Raw genomic sequence first — 18,467 nt, forward strand, 5'->3', positions numbered from 1 at the left:
ATGTGACTAATAGATCAAAGGAAACTATAAACTGGTCTTTGCGGCTCTGCTGCCGCCTGGGCAGCATCCGGCCCGCACTCACCAGGCTCAGAGACAGCTCTCATCCTGGCCATAAGACGTTTAAACTCTCTCCAATCTGCACACCCAGTACTAAACCAGCACCTTAGCATATTTGCACTATTGCACATAATTGCACTATTGTTTTTTTTCTTTAGGTGTATATATATATTTAGATATATGTATTTTATTTCTATTTTTGATATTCTATTTTATAATATTTTATTCAATATTTCTTGCTTGTAATATTCGAGCATTGCTATAAGAGCCTGTGACTCAAGTGATTTCATTGTTAAAGGACTGCTTAATGTAATTCTGTTGTGCATTTGACAATAAACTTTGGAATCTTGAATCTTAATCTTGAATCCATTTGGATCGATCTTTGTATTGCAGTACCTCTAGAACGGTGCACCAACTCAGTAGATGGCGAAATTTGGTCCAAATACTGTTTTTAATCTATGACCATACCATGACACAAAGAAGTTTTTTACAGTTATCTTCTGGGATCACATGATCAAAGTCCCTTTCCCAACAAGTTTTAAGGCTCCTCCAACTTTGGAAATGTATATAAATATAATCATAGAATTTTGATGTTCCCTATTTTCGTGCTCCATCTTTAGTGAGATCTCTGGAATTCCAGTTGTACCTTGAAAATGTATTTATTTGAAATACAGCAAATGCCTAATTTAATAACCAATGCCTAGGTACACTGAGTGGAAACCCTAATGCAGTCCCACATACAAAATGCCATATATTATAAATAATATCTGGTGGGCATTTTCCCATGAAGGTAGGACATGTTTTAGGGCTGTTGGTGCTGGATTGCATTAGTTTTAGCTTGGTAAAAACAATAAACTGCAAGCTTTCCTCTAGTTCCTTATGCACACGTTACTCCTTCATGTCCATTGTATAATACTTTGTGCATTGTCAGATTTGTTCTGCAGTTGAAAACAAATGATTTGAAGATAAATTGTGACTAAAATTCATGTTTTTCATTTGAGAAGTGATGAATGTCACTGTCTGATCTGTGTCAGCACCAAAGTTGGGATCTGGTGATTTTGTTTTATGGTTTGTATTGGCATATATTTAACAAAAGCACTTTGTCAACTCCAAATACAAATGACGCCTGAGTCCTGTTTTCTATTGTTTTTTTCAAAATGTCAGTTTTTACTATGTATGACTGATCTGTGAGAAAGGCATTTTCATCATTCTGTGTATGCTGAGTGAATATCATAGAAGTGACACTTTAAATCTGATTCTGACTATGTTGTAAAGTTGATTTAGATGAGCATCACACAAGCCAAAGAAGTTAAAACCTGAACAATACGAGTTTCTTCACAGAAATATCAGTAGTGGTATATGTACCAACCAGTAGGTTCACACTGAACACATGGGGAATACTATGCTGCCTGTAACATTCTACTAATAATTAAACCTTTAAGGGTTTCCTACATTCTATTGGCCAGGTATTCAGTATCCTAAGGATCCACATTTAGATTCAAAGATGGAAATAGAATTACATTAACAGAGTTTAAATTGATAAAAATAAGAGCTGGCTCCATAATTGCTGAGACAACCTATTTGAGAAAATAGGGTTTTTAAGAATAGAGAGGATGATCGTGGTTTTCCGAGCATGGAAGTTCGAGTTTAAATCAAAGTTATAGCAACTCAAAACTAAACTCAACAAGCCGTAGATTGGGGAGCGTAAGAATGTTGTTTAACTGAAGTGAATATCAGGGACTGAACGACCTCCAAGTCTCAGTGTCTCCGATCACACCCTGATCTGGACTCAGCTCCACCAAGAGAACAACCACAGCCAGCAGTGGTGCAGCCTGATGACCGCTGACACCTGAAGCTGCTACCGCCTGCAGAGGGCGCAGCAGCAGCTCCAGCCGCCCCTAACTCCCTATCCAGACCTGACCTTGTTGCAGCGGAGGATGTGGACAGGTTTCCACATACACCACTCCATATGGCAAGCTCCATATTCCGCCTGCAAATGGAAAAGACAATTCATGGTTTCAAATGCAACCTCTGGGCACCGAGGGTGATGTGGTTGCAGAAGATGAAATACTTTAGCAGATTTGCAGACCATTGACATTCACTGGATAAGGAAGAATCATTCAAACAAGTGTTGAGTGGGCGAGTGCACAAAGCAAAGTACTCCAGCTGCCAGCAGTTTGAACCTACCAGCACTGAACTGCAGAGACCGCTGATGAAGATGGAGATCATGAGATGGTGCAAGCGTAAGCTGCATTGCTTGGGAGTCTGCAAATCTTGGGACAGTTGAATTACATGCTATCCGTGAAGGAAAAACCTTGAACAAGAAAGAGAAGGAGCATGCACTGACAGAGAAAACTGCAATGGGTACACACAAGGACAAAACGAAGTCCGCGGGCAAGGGAATGGTCACGGATGGAGAGGAAGAGACGGGGAAGAATCCGACATCTGTTACAAATGTGGCAAAAAATTGACATTGGGCAAGGAGGCCCTGGGAATTGACAAGCGGAGCTGGGGACAGAAGATCTATCTGGGTGGGACGCTGAGATGGAGAGAGAGGCCGGGGAAAGTTTTGCCAAAAAAACAAATTTGTGTTGTGAGTGGTGTATTGTGAATATGCTTCTTTTGTCCTTAAGAAAGATTTGTAAACCCCACAGAGAGAAATCACATTTGTGGAATTTGGAGCAATGCACAAAACTTGATTGATTGACTTGATGAGTGATGCTGTCTTTTAATACTACTCGGAAGTTGTCGAGCTATTATTTGCGGTATCGTAGAAAAATCATACGAAATGAATGTGATTATTTGAAAGTTTATATTCCATCTTGTTGAGATGACACTAATCGAATTTGAAGTTGATCTGATGAAAGCCCTAAAGGAGTATGTCAAAGAAATGTTCAAATGGTCAAATGCACACTAAAGCCAAAATGGTGGGCTTCCTGTTTGTTCAGCATATCTATCCAAGAGACTTTTTTGTTGTTATGAAAAGACACATGGCCCTATTCAATATGAAGTTGATCTGATGGAAAGCCCTGGGACAAGTTCACAAAGTAAATGTGAAATGGCTGTAAAATGGTCACTGCTGCCAGTAGGTGGCACATCAGTATTATTGCTATTACAGACTAATAGGGATCTGTTCAAGTAGGGCTCTGATGTAGCGTGAGTAATTTGTGTCAATTGACTATGTTACAACAACTCTACTTAAGACTGATCAGTAGGCGCCATGACCTGAGGTGGAAATATTGACACATAGGAGCTGTTCAGGGCTTGAACTCTGATCATGAGACAGAAAGTTTCGGTGTGTGATAGGACAATGCACAGTGGAGTTATGACAAATATCAGTTTCCTTTGGCGAAGGATGAATCTTCTACTTACCCTCAATGTTTACACGGTTTGAGGAAATGTCCCACTTCTGAGAGAGAAAGAGAGAGGCAGTGAGAGAGAGACATCAAAGATTCCTTTTGATTCTATTACCACTGACACTGTCACTGCAGAGTGGAGGCTGTTTGTTGACGGCTCAGCATCAAAGGATTCATGGTCCATGTATGTCCTAGATACAGAACAATGTGTTTTGATGGCGTGTAAATCAAACTTGATTTATCGCCTAATGCTCAACACCTGCAGGGACTAAAATCGATCTTTGGTTTGTATCTCCATCTTGTTGAGATGACACCTATCATGATACACCTGTGTATCGATTTTTGTGAAGACTAGCTAACAGATGGCCCGGGGCTCAAAGCCTGCTGAGCCATTTTACTACGCCCATTTAAATTATCTGAATACTTTTACATTTTTTCACACTTTTGAATTTTCAGGAATTTTCAGGTTCTCTGGAAAGCCTCAAAAGCGGGAAATACAAATCCTTGAATATAATAATAGGGCCTCCCAATCGAGGTGTCTGGCCCTCTAATAATGCTTTAGAGATATTACAGAAAAATTTCATATGTTCAAAATAGTTATTTGAGGAAAAACAACAGTAGAGCGTCACTCCATATTATTATTTTAGACATGTCATACATAATGTAATTACACAAAGTAACTTGCTATTGTAAAGCTTTAAGCAATAGTATACACCCTTGTGTTGTTCCTGGGTTGATTGACCCAGAGGTGTGTGTGTCTGTGTATGTGTGGTGTGTGCAGGGCATGCGCAAGGCAGGGATCATCTGCAAAGTCTGGCCGGGTCAGTTAGGGTTAGGTTAGTGACCCAAGGATCGTCATAGTCATTATCCAATTCTCCTGGGGTCATTGAGACCAATGGATTGTCATTCGATTCCTCCTGGGGCTTAGACTTCAGAGAGGTGGCGCGCTAGAAACGCTTGGGGCCGCTTGAGACTCCACACCTGATTCCACCTAATTCCAATTTAACTGGGGTATATTACACCCATAGAGAAGCCGTGGTGTGGCATTCGTGTAAGCACTTCCCTGACCATGTCGTAATGATGTCACGCTGCTGCTCACCAGAGAACAGATTCTCCAACAGCTATTCTCCCAGCAACAATCCTCTGAACCCTAAGAGGACACGAAAGAGCAAAACTTATAGTTTTGACGGAGAAGCAGATGGAGAAGCAGACCGAGAAGCAGACAGAAAAGCAGACCGAGAAGAAGACCGAGACGACGAAGACGACGACGACGAAGACGAAGACGACGACGAAGACGACGACGACGACGAAGACGACGACGAAGACGACGATGACGACGAAGACGTCTCATCTCTTCTCATCTCTTCTCCTCCACTTCTTCTCCCTATGCCGGTGTCCTTTCCGACAGTACATGCCCAGCAAGCCGGCGAAATACGGAACTGCCGTGGTGACTCATGACAAAATCTGAAGTACAAGCTTTGAAGATGGTGCAGGGCACCTGAGCGGTAGCAGCAGACGCCCAGAACGGAACCATAGGGTTTGCGGGTAGTGCTCGATGCACCGGAGGGACTGCAGGGTCAGAACGCCACGCGCGACAATTACTTCACCTCCTACCTAACTCGCCAGCGCGTAGCCCCGGAGAGGAAGATCACTGCACGGCACGGGTTCGAAGAACAAGCCCGGTGCTCGACCGGCCGCTCACATCAATGGAAGAGATGTTCTCATCTGCCCGCATTCACGCCCACCGCTACTCTGGGTGTCCTACATCCCAAAGAAAAAGGAACTGTGGTGCTCTTTTTGAGCACGCGTGCACGCGGAGGCCGACGCCACGCATCATGACGGGAAACCGGTCATCGCCCTGACTACAATCGTAACAAAGGAGGCGGCGGGACAACTCAGGCAAGGTGATCAGAATGTACAGCTGCAGGAGGATGGTCACGTGCCGCTGGCCCTGGTCATCTTCCACAAACAACCTCGACGCCTCTTCCTACAACGCCTCATGATATGGAGAGAGATCAACCCCGACTGGATGCCAGGCAAGCAGAACATGCGGAGGGTGTTCGAGCAGCTGGGAAAGGCTCGTGGACTCTGCCCATCGCATGAAGGGAGCGATTCCCGCACGGAGAGCTCCTGACCACGCATTTTACGACGCCGACCTGGGAGTGTCCGCCTCCTCCATAGCCTCAGCAGCCCCGTAAGAGGAAGAGGTGGTGTTAGATATGCCTAGGAAAAAGGACTGTAAAACTCACACAGTGCTGGTGTAACAAATACATCTGCAAGGCTGCTCACTTGTTCACGTCTCACGGTGGAAGGGCAAGGCTAATATGTGGTGGGCTATGTGGAGGGGGGCCGTAACAGTCGGGGAAGCAGGACAACACAAGGGTTAAATACTTGCTTTGCACCCAAGGCTTAATAACACAATAAATACAAAATACTTGTTCTGAGTATTATGATCAAAATGTTTCATAATGGCATCTAAGGGAATTTGGTTACAATTACAACATATTCTTTGATAAAAAGTGAAATCTATTTGTTCTGGCTCATTCTCCTGGCAAAATAATGACTCATGCATCATTCAGTAAATGATGAACCTTACTTCACAAAGCCACCCCATAGCTTATGAGTTCCATTGCTCTGCCAGGGACATGTAAACGCCTGGTTCAGAACATATGCATCTTAGAATGATTGTCCATGGGACAGTTTGAGGTTAGCACCTCATCTGAGGGTCAGAGGAACACAACAGGATCCTACACAGGATCGGCTGTGGCTGAGGGGTAGAGTGGTCGTCCTCCAACCTGAAGGTCGGCAGTTCGATCCCAGTCTTCCTGATCTGCATGCCGAAGTGTCCTTGGGCAAGATGTTGAACCCTGAATCTGGCTCCTCACAGGAACAACAAGTGCTGCTAATAGATGCACTGTATGAATGTGTGTGTGAATGGGTGAATATGAAATTGTACTGTAAAGAGTTTTGAGTGGTCATCAAGACTAGAAAAGCTCTATATAAATACAAACCATTTTACACAGCAGTTTCTTTTTCACTGCGTGATATAACAACAACAGTTCTTGAAACATTCCCAGTGTGAAGACCTCATGCTCCAAGCCAAAACTCACTTAACGAACAAATAAACCCAGATGTTTCTTACCCTGTGTTGCTGTCACATTCACGCCCACCGCCACTCTGGTGTCCTACATCCCAAAGAAAAAAGGGAACGTGGTGCTCTTGAGCACGCGGCACGCGGAGGCCGACGTCAGCGACCGCGAGGACGGGAAACAGGCTGCTGCTGATGTTGATGCAGATGATAATGCAGATGTTGATGCAGATGTTAATGCCGACCCTGATGCTGATGTAGATGTTAAAGCTGATGCCGACACTGATGCTGGTGCAGATGTTGAAGCTGATGCCGACACTGATGCTGGTGCAGATGTTGAAGCTGATGCCGACACTGATGCTAGTGCAGATATTGATGCTGATGCCAACACTGATGTTGCGCAGCATGCTGGCTTCGATCGCAAAGGTTACCGATACAGGTGCTGATGCTGATGTAGCAGTATGTGCTGCTGATGGAGCTGGGTGGTGCAGTGGTCGCGTTGGTTCTGGACAGTGTTGTGGTTTAGACCCAGTTTGTCTAGATCGACCTGCAGTTGACGTTGCCTCTCACTCCAGGTTCCAACCACAGGTCTCTAGCAACAACTTCTGAGACGCGACTCAGCACTCACCCATGGCCCTGGGGACTGTGGTCACATTCAAAAACATGTGAAAGATGTTAGAAAATTAGCTAATGTCAATTGTACTGGGCAATTCTCCAGGTTTTGCACAGATTTAATAAACAAGATAATATGTTCTAGACTAGTTCTTTAAAAAGCAGGTACAAAGTAGGTTAACTGTCTTCCCCATGCTACCAGTCTTATGCTAAGTTATGCTAGACTGTAGCTTTATTTAACCCTGACAGACATAGAGCAGTGTCAATCCCTTCACGCAGATCAAAATAAAACATGGCGCATCACGTGGTATATGCAAACAAGTAAAAGCTTTAGCATCAACTGTCTCCTGAACAGACAAAGCACGTTCAGAGCACTTCTTGTATTCAAGACTTCAAAGAGATACTGCATATTTACATGTTTGGGAACTGTGCTCTTGTTTCAAGTGGCTGTTCTCGAATAATCATCATTATTGAGCTATGGGAAAACCTGCAGGTTGAACATGGTCATAATGCTTCGAGAGCAAGTGCTTCAACCTCCGTTCTGCGACATCTCAGGGCCATCCTATTACGAAGGTGGTCGCCACGCTGGTTTGGGACGCCCCTTGGCTGTCATGACGCTTATATATTTGAAAATTTCACACTCTTCTAATCAGCGCCATCACAGCGCATTGCCTTGAGTCAGGAAAGTTGCACTCATTTTCAAATGGCGGTAGGTGGCATGTCTCATCCCCACTTCCGGGCACGCGCTCTCATAGACTTGACACTTAGTGAAGTTACACTTCAACAAGCATGCTTACTGCTGTGTACCACTGGGTCCAGGCTCTAAAAGTTATTTACATCCATGTTGATGTTTGAGTTGACAGCTGTTGCACATCTAACAGAGGTGCTCCGTCTGACAGAGAAGAGGGGGAAAACAAGAAATTAGAGGCATAGAGGATAGAGAAACAGTCATAAGACAGGCAAAATCGCGTGAATTCTCACCCATAGAGCTTTAATTAAATTGTAAAGATCTCAGGACTACAAAGGTGGAGCTGAAGGAAGTAGCTGCAATGATCCATACAGGACACTCTTCTGGTCAGATTCAGCTTGGCATTCTGAGACAGGATGGAAGGAGAAGAAGGCACCAGACAGTGCTAGGCTCTAACTTGTCACTCACTGTGGCCGGGCCTTCCTCAATCTGAGACACGTCGACACCCACCTGATACTTTCTCCAAGCGTGGTCACTGAAGTGTGTTGACGTCCAACGAGCACACAGGTTGAGCACTATAGTGTTGGAGCACAGTGCTGTCCAGGGTTTTCCAGAACTATTCAGATAATCAGGATGATTGCTTTGAAGTTCTAGAAATCTTAAGAAAACAGTCAGAGTGGATGATGAGGCTCTGTTATACTGCATCATGCTTGTATAAGGCCATTTAAGATTCTAAATTAAATTTTTTTCCTCCAAACTCTTTTTTCTTTTTCTCTTTTTTTGATGTAATCCACATTTACCTTTGCTGCCTCCATGATCCATCCTCATCTTCATGAGCGCTGCCAGAGTGTCGATTTTGTGATGCCCCCACTTGGAGATGCGCCAATCATGCCACACGTGGACACTGAACCAAGGATTTGACTCCATTATCCGAAACACCTGATGGGTATGCTCTGAACACAACAGAATGTAAACAATGTGTGAGATACATATGGTGGGTGTGTTAAAAATATCATTCTTCATGATTAAAATCAGTGTACATGTTATTAAAACCATTGTTAAAAAATGTAAAAAAGAGGGTGATGGTTTGTGCATTTTGTATCTAGAAATGTTTTTTTCTTAGTAACCATCAAATCCCACAAAAAGACTAACACCAGCAATGTAAGCGAGGTACATCTCTCAACAGTTTCTGAGTCTGTGCTTGGGTGGCATCTCAAAGTCACAATGATCCCAAAAATCATTTTGTTTCAGCTTTCGGCAGTTCCCAGAACTTTGTGGTTTGGGCAGCAGCAAAGATGGTGCATGGGACAGACTTGGAAACCTTGACTCACACAGCTGGCTCCCACCATTGCCAGCCCAGTGGAAACCCAGCATTGCAATGCCTAAATGTCCTCACCGTGACTGTGGAATTTTAAATCTTCCCCTCCGCTAAATAACGCCATATATAAACACATTCAAATTGTACATATCTACGTCATATTGTGTTTCATCTTTTCTAATGTTTATAATATTCATATATAAGTATTGGTTCTCTATTTCTATTTTTATACGAATTGTTGATAATATGAAAAATATAGAAGATTATTTGCCATGCTTTAAAAATAATTTCAATGTTAGCCGTTAATTGATCTTCTGTTTTTGTACTCCAGATGGTGTTTTCCTGGGTGACAGCAGCAGCTACCACCGGAAGCCACCTGGCTGCCGTGTGTAGAGAGAGATCTTTCGGTGACTGAGTTTTTCCAGGGATGAGAGGATCAGCATTCAGACAAGAGGCCGCCTGGGTGAGTGCAGGGGCTAAGGTTTCCCTATGACCCACGTTGTCTCGGCTCAGACTGAAGCTTCCCTTTATGCCCTGTCTATTGAAACATAATTCATTTTAAAACAGTGAGACACACAGACTTCTACTTTTCTTGGGATTAATTTGCACTAATTCAACAAGCAACATAAGTTTTTTTCACACATACGCATCAGTCGCATCTATTTAATTCCATTCAATTAAACGCTTCTATTTTTTTATCCCACTGGGATCAATCTATTTGGAACAGCCTGCATAATAAAACACACAGATAGTCCAAATGTGGTAGTTGTAGGATAATAATATAAGAATAAAGTGATATGAGAATGAGAATGTATGAGAATACTGACAGAATAAATAAACTGATCGAATTATTATTAAAAAAAAAAAACAATTTAAGTGGATGAAAAGATAAGCGTAACAACGAAGGTGGCAAGTGTTTAAAATCTATGTAAATTTGTTTAAATGATTTGGATTGTGGTAAGTGAAGGGATAAGCAGGATTTGAGTATCAAATATTTCTTTGAAACAAGAAAACATAACTTTGATGGTAACAAGAAAAAGTCACTTCTAAGAACATGTTCAATACTCAATATGCTTTAGAGGTTTGTTGAGTTACAAAACTTTCAAATTGTTTTCACTCACTGAACAGATTTCCTGCTAATTTTGTTTTGCAGCTGTTTGTCCTTATTGTGAGGCTAGAAACTAGCAGATGAAAGAGAAATTACAAGCAGAAGCATTTCAAAAAGGATAATCTCTGTAGTTCTGTAGATGCTTCACTTGAGCAGGGCCAAGCATGCAGGCCAGCTGTGGAAAAGAACACATGAACGGCTGTATGGGCGGCTCATGCGCCCATTGCACTTCTGTCCGCCCTGGAAGAGGGATCCCTCAAAGCATGGTGGCTCTTCCTGAGGTTTCCTACGTTTTTCCTGTCAAAGGTTTTTTTGGTAGTTTTTCCACTTGCTGAGGGTTAAGGGCAGAGGATGCCTTGACTTCTGCTAAGTCCAAAAGTCCAAAGTGCATTTTGTCAAAATAAAAACATTTTTAAATGAAATCGTAAGCCCTGATGAATTAGTTGTTGAAAAGGATTGTGGATGATGTCAGAGTTGTTGTCAATCATATTGGGTTGATTGAGAGCCGATTCAGCCTGCGGTGGGCGTTGATGGTAATTAGAGTTGAAACAATAAAGAAATTAATGACGAAAATAAATTCATGTAAAGTACTAGCTTTGTACTTCTACTGAATTACCACTTGGAAAACATGCTTAGAAAAGGAATTTGGTGAAAACTGATTAGCCCCACTGTTCAAAAGAAATGAGCACCTTGTGTGAACTTTATAGATGGATTCTCATTATATCACCTCTGATTCATAAATGCTAAGCAGTGAAGAGACTCTGAACGTGACAAATCTGGGGAATCCAAAGCTGAGGAATGTGTCTTTCTTCTTTTGATAGATGTACGTTTCTCTGCCAGTGTAACATTTGAGAGGTGTTGGACCTGTATTAAAAATACACCACAACAATATATAAGGCTAATGTAAATGCTGTACATAGTTTCTACATTGTGCAAGATTATTAAACAAATTATCTTTAATACAGACCCTTGAAGGAAGAGGAGGGGTAATTTTAAAGATTTCCCCTTTAGTGTTATTCGTAAGTGTCAAGGTAATGTCCAACAATGTGATGCTGATTCAGAAGAACATTAGTCATGAAGTGCGTCGTAACAATCAGATCGTACTGCTGTGCGATAATCAAAAATAATCACGACCACCACAGGCATGCCTACATTTCTTGGTTGCTATTACAACTCCCTGTTCTTCCCAATGTGAAGTAAAGGAAGTCACCAGGCTGAGAGAGGTCGACCAAAGTGGGTGAGCTGCCAGCAGGAACTCTGAGTCATTTATTAAAGCTGAGAGGCAGACAGACTCCTCTGTCATATATTGCCTGAGAAGCGCAGATTTCACCTCTGTGTAGTTGGCCGGTTGGGTCTACGGGACAATGCAAGATTTTCCATGGAATTAAATAGTTTGTGCCTTTTTTAAGGTGCTGTAGTAAAACAATAATTTTCATCATGTTAGAATTTGGTGTAACAATCATCGCTTCTCTTGCTGCCTTTAAAACTAACTGAGGATACAAACGACATGATTTTGTTGATAAACCATTGACTGATTATAAAGATGTGATACAACATGAAAGCTTTCTGTAAATCAGTGGGTACCACACTGCGATGCCTACTGTGCAGAATCTGGCTGTAAAAGCCTTCTAACCACTATCCCAAAACCATGAGGAAAACGTCATGTGGTTATGAAAGATGGGGACAAAATCCATAAAGAGTTAGGATTATCTTCGATTGTATTTCAGCAGTAGTCAAGACAAGAGTCATTCTCTAAATGATAACGAGGAGAAGCTTCGGGGTGTTTTGTATCTTATCTCCTTTTTGCATAAGCAGACAAAAACAGGACCATCCTTTCTAACAGTAGAAAATGGTACTGCCACACCTGACATTGCAGTAACATTTGGGTGACATGTCAGGGAAGGTACCTGGGTGGAACCACGGACATACTTCTGTTTTCCTGTTTTCTCTCTTGGGAGAATTTAATCAAAAACATATGGCTTATCCTCATGATGATTATCTGATTCCTTGTCTTTCTATTTTGTTGTTCCAGTGAAGTGGGGCGTGTTAAATGACATACGCATCATCTCAACATTTTCTCGCTGATAATACAGGTAAAGTTTAAACTAGGGTTTAAAAGCACAAAACTATTGGTATGGTTTTTTGGGTAAGAATGGCTTTAGCTGGGTAAAAGGATACAAAAGTCAGTTACTCAGTGCTTGTGCATTGTGTGCAGTAGTGCAGTGGTGGTGAACTTGAACATGGCTTCTTTGGAAGGAGAATATCAGAGGACATTTAGGCTAAAAACTGGTGTAAATGATGCCGTCTCTAGTCGAATTTCAATGTCAGGTGTACAGACACTCTGGATGCAGACAACACAGAGCAGTATATTTCAATAGGTTTGAAGAAGCAAGCCACTCATTAACTTCTAATTGTATTGGATTTAGCCGGTAACACTGTTTACCCCTGAAACTCCAAAAGGGGGTTTTATGGACTCAAACACTTCACCCACCCTCCATCAGCAAAGTGGTGAGTAGACAAAGAGTGTGAATTAAACATTTTCAGAACTATCCTTTTGGGAAGGCAAATTAAAACATATTAACTATTAGTTTCAAGTATACTTAAATTTAAATATATAAATATAAAGTCCAAAACTCTGAACAAATTTACATACAAAATCAGATAATAAATAAACCTTCACCCAACTAAATTAATTTAACAATAGATAACAGCTTTAGCGCCATGGTGCTGTATCCTGTGCATCGCCAGGTGCTTTATCAAATTTGTCTTGTTCCTCGCACAAAATGCATTCTGCTACAAGCTGTTGCTCCCAGGACGGCTATTGCATTTGCATTTGCTGCCTTTTACGGTGTCTAAATACTTTTGCATGAAATAAAGCCACACTTTTTTGTCTCATGTCGACTCCAGTTTGAGATAACTACTAACTAACTGTAGGCTACAAGCTGTCAGAGCAATGTCTAGAATGTGTTGCCACCAGAGTTTTTATGTTGCCCATGAGCAGAGCAACTATTTCAGGACAGAGCTGAGGCACCAAAATGAGGCACTGTATTCTGTGTTATGATTGGTACCGAATGAGTAGGACCCAGTTTCGGTAGATAACCCTAGTAAATAGATACAAAAACTCGCTAATGTTTGATAGTTAAAATTTTAACAGTATCGCTCGATACAACCACCAGATAACATTTAGTTATTTTTTAAATGCTACAGATGATGTGTTTACATAGGGTGCAACTTTAACCACAGTGAGTATTACTGATAAGAAAATACATTTTAGATGTTCACCTCAATGGCTGGTGAGACTGTGTCAAAGAAAGCCCCGTAGTCGACAGGTTTGATGACCGCCATGACTTTTGTCACTTCTTGCTTCGTCTTTAGCTGTGGCTTTTCCTACCATAGCTATGCTGATGACACCCAACTAGTCCTCTCTTTCCCCAATCTGAAACACAGGTAGCAGCACGAAGCAGCCTGTCTGACTGACATCTCTCAGTGGATGTCTGCACACCACCTAAAAATTATCCTTGACAAGACTGAACTAATTTTCCTTCCAAGGAAAGGCTCTCCCACCCATGACCTGACTATTAACTTTGACAACTCTGTGTTAGCCCCACCCAGACTGCTAGGAACCTGGGTGTGACACTCAACAGTCAACTCTCCCTTACTGCCAACATTGCTGCAACAACACGTTCCTGTAGATACATGCTGAACAACATCAGGAGAATACGTCCACTTCTCACTCAGAAGGCGGCGCAGGTCCTGGTCCAGGTCCAGGTCCTGGTCATCTCATGCCTAGACTATTGTAACTCCATCCTGGCAGGTCTACCTGCTAGTGCCATTCGACCTCTGCAGCTCATCCAGAATGCAGCAGCTCGACTGGTCTTTAACCTAAATTCACTCACACTACTCCGCTCCTCCGGACACCCAGATGATAAAGCACCACACACAGAGGGAGTGGCTTTTATGCTCTCCAAAGAAGCACAGAGGGCCCTCATCAGCTGGGAGCCCATTAATTCCAGGTTAATTACTGCAAGATTCCAAACTACCCATAAAAGAATCAACCTCCAACTCATACAGTGTTATGCACCCACCAACAACACTGAGGAGGAAACAAAGGACATTTTCTATAACCAACTACAACAGCTACTCCAGGCCAGGAAAGAAAAGACATCACTCTACTTATGGGCGACATGAACGCAAAGGTGGGAAACAACAACAGTGGATACCAACTGGTAATGGGGAAACATGGAATCGGCTGCATGAACGAAAACGGTGAGAGATTTGCAGACATCTGTGCTGATTACAATCTGGTCATAGGTGGGACAGTCTTTCCCCATAAACCCATCCACAAAGCCACCTGGATGTCACCTGACCACACTACCGAAAACCAAATCGACCACATATGTATAAACAGGAAGTTCAGGCGCTCTCTCCTAGATGTCCGTGTGAAGAGGGGGGCAGACGCTGGGTCAGACCACCACCTACTGGCTGCAAAACTCCAGCTCAAGCTGAAGCGATGCAACAACCCCATCAACACAAGAACAAAGTTCAACATCCAGCTCTTCCAGGACATAGGAACAACTGAACTGTACCAGACCACCTTACAGAACAGGTTCCAAGCCCTGCAAGAAGAAGAGCACAAATCAGTGGAAGAGCACTGGAACAACCTGAAAAACATATGGAAGGAGGCATGCCTAGAAGTAGTGGGGAGAAAAACAAAAAACCATAAACCTTGGTTATCAACAAACACACTGAAGAAAATTGAAGAAAGGAGGGCAAAAAGACACACTAAACAAAAGCAAAACCCGAGCAAAAAGGCAGCAGCTCACAAAATATGAAACAGCAAATAAAGAGGTGAAGAAAAGTGCAAAATGTGACAAGCGGAACTACATCGAGAATTTGGCACAGGAAGCAGAGGAAGCAGCTGGAAAAACAACCTCAAAGAACTCTACATGACCACCAAGAAACTAGCTGGAAAGTTTAGGCAGACAAACATCAGTTCAGGGACAAACAGGGACGACTCCTCACCACCAAGGAAGAACAACATCAAAGGTGGACAGAACACTTTAGGGAGCTGCTCAACAGGGAGCCCCCTGCCCAAAAGGTAGAGATCCCACCAGCCACGCACACGCTTGACATCAACTGTGCCCCCCCAACAAGATCTGAGGTGAGGAAGGACATCAAGGCATTGCGATGTGGCAAAGCAGCAGGGCCAGATGACATCCCATCAGAGGCTCTACAAGCGAATCTCGACACCTCAACCACCATGCTCCACCAGCTAATAAAGACCATATGGATTGAAGAAGGAAACATACCAACAGACTGGAAGGCTCATTTCTGTCATACCAAAGAAAGGAAACCTCCGGGATTGCAACAGCTACCGAGGGATCATGTTGCTATCAACACCAGGCAAAGTGTTCAGCCGCATCATCTTGGAGAGACTGCGTAAGGGGGTTGATGATGAACTGAGAGAAAACCAAGCTGGTTTCAGGAAAGCTGAAGATGTTGACAAATTCACTTACCTGGGAATTGTGATAGCTGTTGATGGTGGGACAGAGGAGGACGTGAAGACAAGAATTGGGAAAGCAAGAACAACATTCAACATCTTAAACAAAATTTGGAAAAGTAACAAAATCTCCTCAAGACGAAGCTTCAAATCTTCAACTCCAACGTTAAAACCGTGCTGCTCTATGGCTCCAAACCTGGAGAACCACCACTAACATCACGAACAAACTGCAAACCTTCATAAACCACTGCCTAAGACGCATCCTTGGAGTCTTCTGGCCAAACACAATTAGCAACATCAACCTGTGGGAATGCACAAAACAAGAAACAGTAGATATACAGCTGTTAAGGAGAAAATGGAGCTGGATTGGACACACACTACGAAGAAACACAACAGCAATAACAAAACAGGCACTGACATGGAACCCACAAGGTAAACGGGGTAGAGGACGACCCAAAAACACCTGGAGAAGGAGCACAGAGCAGGAATTCAAGAAGAAGGGGCTGACGTGGAAACAGCTGGAGAGGATGGCTCAAGACAGATGAGGGTGGAAACAATTCATCAATGGCCTATGTTCCGAAAGGAATATAAAGGCCAAATAGAAATAGACTCCGCTCCTCTGCTCCCTTCACTGGTTACCAGTGGCTGCCCGCATTCGTTTCAAAACGGTAGTACTTGCGTGCCGTGCTGCGACGGATGGGTCAGTCTACATCCAGGACATGGTCAAAAGTTACACCCCAGCCCGTTCACTCCGCTCTGCATCTGCCAAACGGCTTGTTGCTCCCTCACTGCGAGCTAAACACTCATCAAAATCACGACTGTTTGCTGTCCTGGCTCCTAAATGGTGAACAGCAGAAAGTTCACACATCTTCCGCCGCAAACTAAAAACGCACCTCTTCCGACTATACCTTGAATAAAATTTTAAACTAACAATTTAGTAGCACTTAAAATGGCACTTACTTATAGCACTTTGTAGTTTTGCTTTTTTGAAGAAATTGCACTTTCTTGATTCTTGTTGTTCTGGGTTTGTACCCTCATGGTTGAATGCACTTATTGTAAGTCGCTCTGGATAAAAGCGTCAGCTAAATGAAATGTAATGTAATGTAATCTACTCACCACTATACCATACGTACACTTCAGACGTAATAAAACAACATAAAAACTATACTATAAAAACTACAGGTGTCCATGTTCTAACTAAAAGCTAAAACTACATGTTCTGAACAAACAAACTGGGCAGCTCTCTCTTTCGCTCTCTCTCTTTGTGTGTGTTTCTATCTCTGTATCTTTCTGATCTGTTTATACATGTCTGCTTACAGGTACAAATGCAGGCAGATGTAATTGTTCACTGAGAGTCGTGGCCTCAGGCTTTTGAAGGTGTTATTAGAACAAAAAGCTTCTTTCACTCATATGTGTTGATCCACCAACTCAACACTTTCTCTCTGTGGCTGCTGAGGTAAGAACGCCAATGACAATGTCACTTCACTTATGGAACTTGTGGTGTTGTCATTCTGAGTTTTCTATTGAACAATTGTTGTTACACAGGAGACATTGGAAATAACTTACTTCTACTGCAATCTTACATAACAACTACAACTGATAAAAGTTTGGTGATCACAAGAGTAGATAACTTCGCTTCTTTAATCTCTCTCGTCACAATTTAATATTATGAAAGGAAATTGACTCTGTTGCCTGTATTTTTCTGTATTATGGGATTTGACTATGGTGCTAAAGGCTGAGAATGCATCTGTTACATTCTTTGGCAATGTGACAACAACAACAACTGTAGGTGTCAGTGCTTCTGCTGCAGGTGCTGGTGATGTTGGCAGCATGTCAGGAAACCAAAAGTCCATGTATTTTCTTGTATTGCTGTGATTCATCTAATCACAAAGATGGGCAAATGTTACAGATCTAAATGCATTTCTTTCCACTATGTTTGGAGGAACACTTTAGAAGTATTAAGGGTATTATCTAATGGTTTAACCCATTTGTTACACATTATAGCAAATAAGCTGTCCAGATGAGACATATCATAAAGAAAATTGGGACATCATTGAGAGCGACTTATTCCTACGGGAGGTATTCATTGAACCCCCAGGGGTCAGTTTCAGAAGGGCCTCAATCACTAAGGACAACTAATCAGGAGTTAACTTCATGCCTTAAATTGACACTTGGCTTCACTAACCCAAGAGCAACTCTCTCAAGGTGGTAATTACAATTATTGAAACAATATGGTGAAAACACTTTTAGTGATGTATTTACTTCAACAAAATCTATCCTCTCACCAGTTTCATAAAATGTAGCACCGCCCATGTTGTGTACCAAATTGATGTTCTTGTGGTTGTTTCATTGTAGGCCTCACTAAAAGGAGGCTGAGGACAGAGTGGCTGAGCATAGGTATGCCTCCATACAGGGAATCTGAATTATCCTATGGCCAAACATTACATAGAAGCCCATCATGGGGAGCGATAAAACTTTAAGAGTGTCAGGTATTGAAGTAATCAGCTCTGATGCCAGGGGCGGGACAAAATCAAACCACTTTAATCAAAGAGAGGCAAACTTGATCCATGTCCAGAAGGCACTAAAGTTACCTTTTCTCAATGATAGACTTAGACTTATCATCTTTTTTTAAATAGATAGCATTGTCATCAGTTGATCATTCTGTGAGGTTCTTCAAACTCTCAATATGTTCAAATTCCTCATTGTAGATACCATATATTTTTATCACTTGAGTACATTT

At 42.4% G+C, this 18,467-nt stretch overlaps 1 pseudogene; it reads left to right on the forward strand.

Moving 5' to 3' along the window:
- The first annotated feature begins 14,115 nt into the window (after positions 1-14,115).
- LOC124852610 lies at positions 14,116-16,329 on the forward strand (annotated as a pseudogene).
- The last annotated feature ends 2,138 nt before the right edge of the window (positions 16,330-18,467 follow it).

This window comes from Hippoglossus stenolepis, chromosome 10 (assembly GCF_022539355.2).
Source record: "Hippoglossus stenolepis isolate QCI-W04-F060 chromosome 10, HSTE1.2, whole genome shotgun sequence".
NCBI classification, from domain to species: domain Eukaryota; kingdom Metazoa; phylum Chordata; class Actinopteri; order Pleuronectiformes; family Pleuronectidae; genus Hippoglossus; species Hippoglossus stenolepis.